The sequence below is a fragment of the Canis lupus genome, chromosome 24 (assembly GCF_048164855.1).
Source record: "Canis lupus baileyi chromosome 24, mCanLup2.hap1, whole genome shotgun sequence".
Lineage (NCBI taxonomy): Eukaryota > Metazoa > Chordata > Mammalia > Carnivora > Canidae > Canis > Canis lupus.
The window spans coordinates 52,509,883-52,515,882 of NC_132861.1; the positions used below are offsets into that span (position 1 = coordinate 52,509,883).

The 6,000-nt window shown below is 73.7% G+C and overlaps 1 protein-coding gene across 19 annotated transcripts in view; it reads right to left on the reverse strand.

The window, feature by feature from the left end:
• KIF1A (kinesin family member 1A) overlaps positions 1–4,977 on the reverse strand; it is an 89,524-nt gene extending 84,547 nt beyond the window's left edge. For all 19 annotated transcript variants that reach the window (XM_072797000.1, XM_072796999.1, XM_072796998.1 and 16 more), the window contains exon 1: positions 4,864–4,977. The gene's annotated coding sequence lies outside the window, so the exon portion shown is untranslated. The remainder of the gene's footprint in view (positions 1–4,863) is intronic.
• Positions 4,978–6,000: the final 1,023 nt, after the last annotated feature.

The following is a 6,000-nucleotide window of genomic DNA, read 5'->3' on the forward strand; positions in this document are numbered from 1 at the left end:
CGAAAATGAAGCCCCAAGTCGCCCGGAAAATAGGACACAACACAGGAGAGAAAGAAACAAGAACAAGGCAAGACGACCAATGCAGCAAGTCTGGGAAGGAAACAGAAAAGCAAAAGGGGGGGACGTCGCTCATAAGCAGGTGGACGCAGCAGGTCGTGATGCTGGTGCCTCGTGCTCAGAGGGGAGTGTTCATGGGGACGGGGAGCTGCAGGGACACCCCGCAGCCGGCACAAGGACAGAGCAGACACAACCACAGCAAGGGCTCGTCACCCTTCTCAGGAAGTCACACAAGACAGGAGCCAAGGAAGGAGCAGCTCCGGGGTTCAACACACAGAGTCCCCAGGCAGGAGATGGGGGAGCGGCGGGCAGGCGGGAGGGAGGTGGGCTCGACGAGTCACCAGGAAGGACGGGACTCGGCAGAAAAGAGAGTATGGTTGAGAGCCGGGGAAATGGAAGGCTACTGAGGAACGTCCTGCCTGAGTGTCCTCCTCCCGTCTGGACCCGGCGACCGCACCCCTGCTCACCCCGCACCTGCCGGGCACCGGGGACCCACGGCCATGCTGTGGCCCCGGCCTCAGAGGCAGGTGAAGAACGGGGACCAGATGACACAGAGCAGCTGAGTCCCCCCGCTGCCCCAGCCCCACAACGGCCCCCAGAAGCCGGGTCCCCATGACCCACAGGCCTCGGGCACCGATGCCCTGCCCTGCCCTTCACCATCCTGGCTGAGCTGATGGCAGCTGGGGAAGGAAACTGAGCTCTACTTGCAGGGCCGAGACAGGAGAGCGGGGACGGGACTCCTGACACCCCTGAAGGCACTTCTGGGAACCACCAGCCCCACTCTGAGGGCGGACCCAAGGGAGGGGGGTCGCAGGAGCAGCTGGGCCGCCCCCTTCCCTTCCCTAGCGCTGCATTCCAGGAGCCGCGTAGGAGGCCCAGAGCGAGGGGGCATCTGCCTCGGAACCGCTGGGCCCTAACCGGGAGACAGGAAGACACAGCCTGATCCTGCCAGCGTGGCTGCTTCTCCGCCCCGCGGGAAATGGTCCACGGGAAACGGCCCACTTGCACCACAGCAACTGGCTCAACAAGAAAATAGCATTTACTGGGCACCTACGGTGTGTGCGGCCCTGTGTTGACTAGGGTGGGTGAGGATGAGGATCGGGGTGGGGGTCTGAGGGGGCAGGTAGGGGTGGTGGGTGGGGCAGTGAGCGTAGAGGATTGGGTAGGGGAGATGGAAGAGTGAGGGTGAGGAAGTGGGGGTGGGGGGATGTGGGGTAGAGGAGTAAGGTAGGGAGCAGCTGCGAGGTGGGGGGGGAGTAGGTCAGGGCTGGAGGGGTGACGAGGTGAGGAGTGGGGATGGGGGTAGAGGCGTGGGGGGGGCAGGATGAGGATAGGTAGAGGGGTGGGGTGAGGGAGAGAGGTTGGAGAGGAGTAGGGTGCAGGTAGGTGGAGTAGAGGGGAGGCAAGTTGGGGGTGGCTGAGGATGGGTAGAGGGGTGGGGTGGGGGAGAGAGGCTGGGGAGGAGTAGGGTGTAGGTAGGTGGGGTGGGGGGCAGGTTGGGGGTGGCTGAGGATGGGCAGAGAGGTAGGGTGGGGGAGAGAGGCTGGGGAGTAGTAGGGTGCAGGTAGGTGGGGTGGGGGGCAGGTTGGGGGTGGCTGAGGATGGGCAGAGGGGTAGGGTGGGGGAGAGAGGCTGGGGAGGAGTAGGGTGCAGGTAGGTGGGGTGGGGGGCAGGTTGGGGGTGGCTGAGGATGGGTAGAGGGGTAGGGTGGGGGAGAGAGGCTGGGGAGTAGTAGGGTGCAGGTAGGTGGGGTGGGGGGCAGGTTGGGGGTGGCTGAGGATGGGCAGAGGGGTAGGGTGGGGGAGAGAGGCTGGGGAGTAGTAGGGTGCAGGTAGGTGGGGTGGGGGGCAGGTTGGGGGTGGCTGAGGATGGGTAGAGGGGTGGGTGGGGGAGTGAGGTGGGGTAAGGAGCAGGGTGGGGGTGGGTGGTGCCAGAGAGGTGGGCAGAAAGCACGAAGGGTACCCCTCTCTGGGGTCTAGGGAGCCTTCGCCTCCAGGGCTGAGATGCGGGGCACCACCTGCTGGCTGGGGTCTTGCGGGCGCCCCAGGAGGCCTCCCAAGTCTGCACCCGGTAATGTTCACTTCCTTCCCCGACCCACCACCTACAGTGGGGGCTTGCAGCAGGCTTCAAGGTGGTGGCGTCTGAGGGGGTCCCGGGACCGCCTGTGGAGGTTGGGCGGAATGTTCCAGAGAGTGAGGGCTGCGTGTGTGTGTGTGTGTGTGTGTGTGTGTGAGAGGCAGTACGTGAGTGTGTGAGTACGTGAAGCCACGAGGGTATGTGGGGAGGGCTGTGGGGGGGAGATTCTACGAGTGTGGGGGTGTGAGGCTGCTTGTGGAACAGTGCGTACATGTGAGAGGGTGAGGCTGGGTGTGCGTGTGAGTGGGTGTGAGTGCACACGTGTGAATGTGCAGACGAGCGTGTGAGCCTGGGAGTGTAAGCGTGTACGGGTGCGCGTGTGACCGTGTAGGAGGCGGGAGGCCTGGCAGGGGGTTGGGGTGTCCTGGCTAGTCCCCCCCTGCCCCGGGAGGCCAAGACCTAGCAGCGGGGCGCTTCCCCCCTCGGCTTCTGGCTTCTGGGGGAGGGTGGGCGGGGCCTGCAGGCCGGGATTAGGGGATTAAGTCCCGGGTGCAGGTCAATCCCCATCCACCCCAGGGAGGCCTCCGGCTCCTGAGGGGCTCACGTTCCGGAAGCAGGGGGGAAGCTGGCCGGGGGTGGGCATGGCCACAGAGGCCCCCGGAAGGGCTGCGGAGGGGCCGGGGGCTTCGGGGGAGGCTGGGGCTCAGTAGGGCCTGCACCCCTCGGGCGCCCCACACGGAGTCCGAGGCCTGGGGCTGGGGCGCCCAGAGCCGGGCCCCTCACGGTCCAGGCGGGACGGATCACTCGCCTACACGCCCGCCCCTTGCCCTGCCCGCTGCCCCGGCCCTGCTGTGGGGGGCCCCTCGGCTCACGGGCAGACCCGCGCTGGGCACCCCAGCCAAGCTGCAGGGGCGGGGCGGGGCGGGGTGTGGTCCAGCCCCAAGCGAGCATCTGAGCCCTGAGATGCTCGGCCGATGGGGTGACCGCGGGTGGGGCCCAGTCCTCTGGGAGCCCTCGGGACTGGGCAGGGGGGCAGCCAGGCGCTGAGCGCCCCCGCCCGCCCCCTCCGCCGAGGGGTGGCTGCTCCGTGCGCCCCCCGCTCTTAGAGGTATGGGGTCTGTGGCGAGAAGGGCGGCGTCCTGATTCCCAAGGGCCAGGGCGTGGATCCCGAAGCTGGTGGGCCCCCAGCCCCCAACCGGGGCGCCAGGACCCTCCGAGCACCCCCTCTCCCGGCCACGCCCAGCTCTCCCGCCCGGCCTGTGCACGCTGGGCCGCCTCCCCGGCCCCCCAAAGCCACGCCGCCCCCATCTCTGTCCCCCAGCCCCGTCCCCCTCCCATCTCACCCCCACGGGACCCACGGAGGCCTCCCTTGCTCTGCTTCACGGGACTCGGCGGCCGGGTCCGCGGAGGCCGCCCCGGGGAGCCCCGGAGGGGGACAGGCAGGGGGAGGGTGGCTCTGCCCTCGGGGCTGCCCGCGCAGGGCGGTGTGCGGGCGTCCAGCGGGCCCTCCCTCCGCACCCGCCGAGGCTCGGGCTGGGGGGCCGCCGCCTGCAGGGGGCCTGGCGCGGGGCGGGCCGGGCTGCGCCCCGCGGCGCCCTCTGCGGACCCGCCCGCCCCGCCCCCCTCCGCGTCCGCCGCAGCCCCGCCCGCCCGCCCGCCCGCGGAGCATCCCTCGCCCGGCCGCGGCCGCCGCACCTGCTGCGCACCTGTCCCGCGGGGCCGCGCGGCCAACCACACCTGCAAGATGGCCGCCGCAGGTGCACCCCGGCCCGCGGACCCCGCCGGCGGGCGGCTGGAGCGGTGCCGCGCGGGGCTGTGCGCGCCGTCCCGGCGGCCTCGGGCGCGACCTCGGGCGGCGGCCTCGCACCCGCAGCGCAGCCCCGGCCCGGCCTCCAGCCTGCAGCGCCGCCCGTCGGGGAAGGTCCGGGCTGTGCGGCCGCGGGCGCGCCTCGGGCCCGCGCCCGGCAGGCCCCATGACTTGGCATTCCCCGCGCGCCCTCCCCGCGCCCTCCCCGCGCGCCCTCCCCGCCCCTCCCCGCCCCCGCCCCGCGGACCCGCCGCCGCCCTCGGGGGGACCCGCGAGCCGCAGCCTCCAGGGCGAGGCGGGGTCTCCGCGCCGCCGCGGGCCGCACCTGCTACGGGCGCTGGCTGCGTAGACGCGGGCCCGGCCGCCGACAGCCCGCCCTGAGCCCGCGCACGGGGACGCGGGGGGACGCCGCAGGGCCGTCCCCGCGGTGCGCACCCCGCCGGCCTCGCGCCGCAGCCCCCGCGCGCCCCGCCCGCGCCGCCCGGGCCCAGCACCGCCCTCCCCCCGCGCCCTAGCCCGCCCCCCCGCCCCCGGGAAGGACCGCGGCGCGGCAGCCGAGGAGGGGGCTCCGGAGAGGCCCCCGGCGGCGACCCTGGGAGCCGGCGCCGCAGCGACGCGGCCCTTCCCGGGGGCCCGCGGGGCCGGGGGCGCAGGGGACACCCCTGAATTTGCCCCATTGTTCTCCTCGGGGACGGGGGAGGAACGAGGGAGGAAACGGGGAGGAAGCGGGGAGGAAGCGGGGAGGAAAGGGGGGAAAGGGCCGCGCGCGCGGCGCCCGCACCTCGGCGGCGACAAGGACGCGCTCCGGCCGGGAGCTCCGCACCGGGGCCGCCGCGGAGCCGCTGCAGGTGCGGGCGCGGGCGCGGGGGCCGGTGCGGGCGCGGGGGCGGGCGCGGGCGCGGCGCGGCCCGGGCGGCCCTTACCTCTCCGGCGTCACTGGCGGCGGCCCCGCATGGGCACTGGCCGGGGCGCGGGTCCCCGAGCGCGGAGCTGCGGCGGCGGCGGCTCCGGGGCTCGCTGGGCGCTGTGACGGCGGCACCGCGTGACGGGCTGCGCGCCCCCGGCCCGGCCCGCCCCGCGCCCCTCCCGCCGCGCTGGTTGGCTGCAAGCGGCGCCCGAGCCCCAGCCGCCAGCTGGTTCGTCGCGCGGGGAGAGGGACGGGCGCGCGGCCGCCTCGGGGACGGGGAGGGGGCGGGGGGCCGGGGCTGAGCCGTGACATCACCGCCGACGCCGCGGCCGGCGAGCCGGGGCGCCGGGGCCGGGGAGCTGACCTCGGCGCGCACGCGGGCCCGTCCACGCGCAGCCCCGCGCGCCCTGGGGGGCCCGGACCCCCGCCCACCCGCGCCCGCGGGGATCCCGCGCCGGCCTCCCCCGACCCCTCTGGCGGGGCCCCCCACCTGCCCCCCGCCCCCCGCACACAAGCCCCGGGAGGCCCGCGGCACAAGCGCCCGGGCGCGGGGGACAAAGCCCGCGGGCTCCCGCAGCGGGGGGCGGGGGGGCGGGGGCCCCCGATCTGGGTGTAACAGGTGAATTTTCAACGGCGCGCGGAGAGTCTGGGTCCGAGCGCTAGAGGGACCGGAGCATCCCCAGCTCCTCCCGCAGGGATGATGCAACCCGCGCGGCCTCCGCCTCTGCTCCCGGCATGCCCTGGGCGGAGACCCCCCCGCGCCCCCGGCGGCCCCGGGTCCTGCCCGCCCGCAGCCTGGTCCCCGGAGACACGCTGCCCCCGGCCCGCGCGGGCAAACCCGCCTTCTCGGCCTCCGCAGAGGCTGTCCGGGCCCCCGGGCCGACTGGCATCTCCGTTGCCAGGGAGCTCCGTCCGCCCCGGGGGACGTCGAGGAAGCCCCCGGCCGGCTCACCCACCCGAACTGCGGTGGGTGCGGTGACGTCATGCCACCGAGAAAGCGGGGCGCCCAGGTCCGGTTCCAGCCCAGCCCCTGTCCTCTGCGCGTCCGCGGCTCCGCCTCCCCCAGCGCCCAGCAGGTGCCCGGCGCTGCCCCTGGGGCCTTATTTAGTCACTGGCCTAATCCTCACACGACGAGGAGGGAGGGGGCTTCACC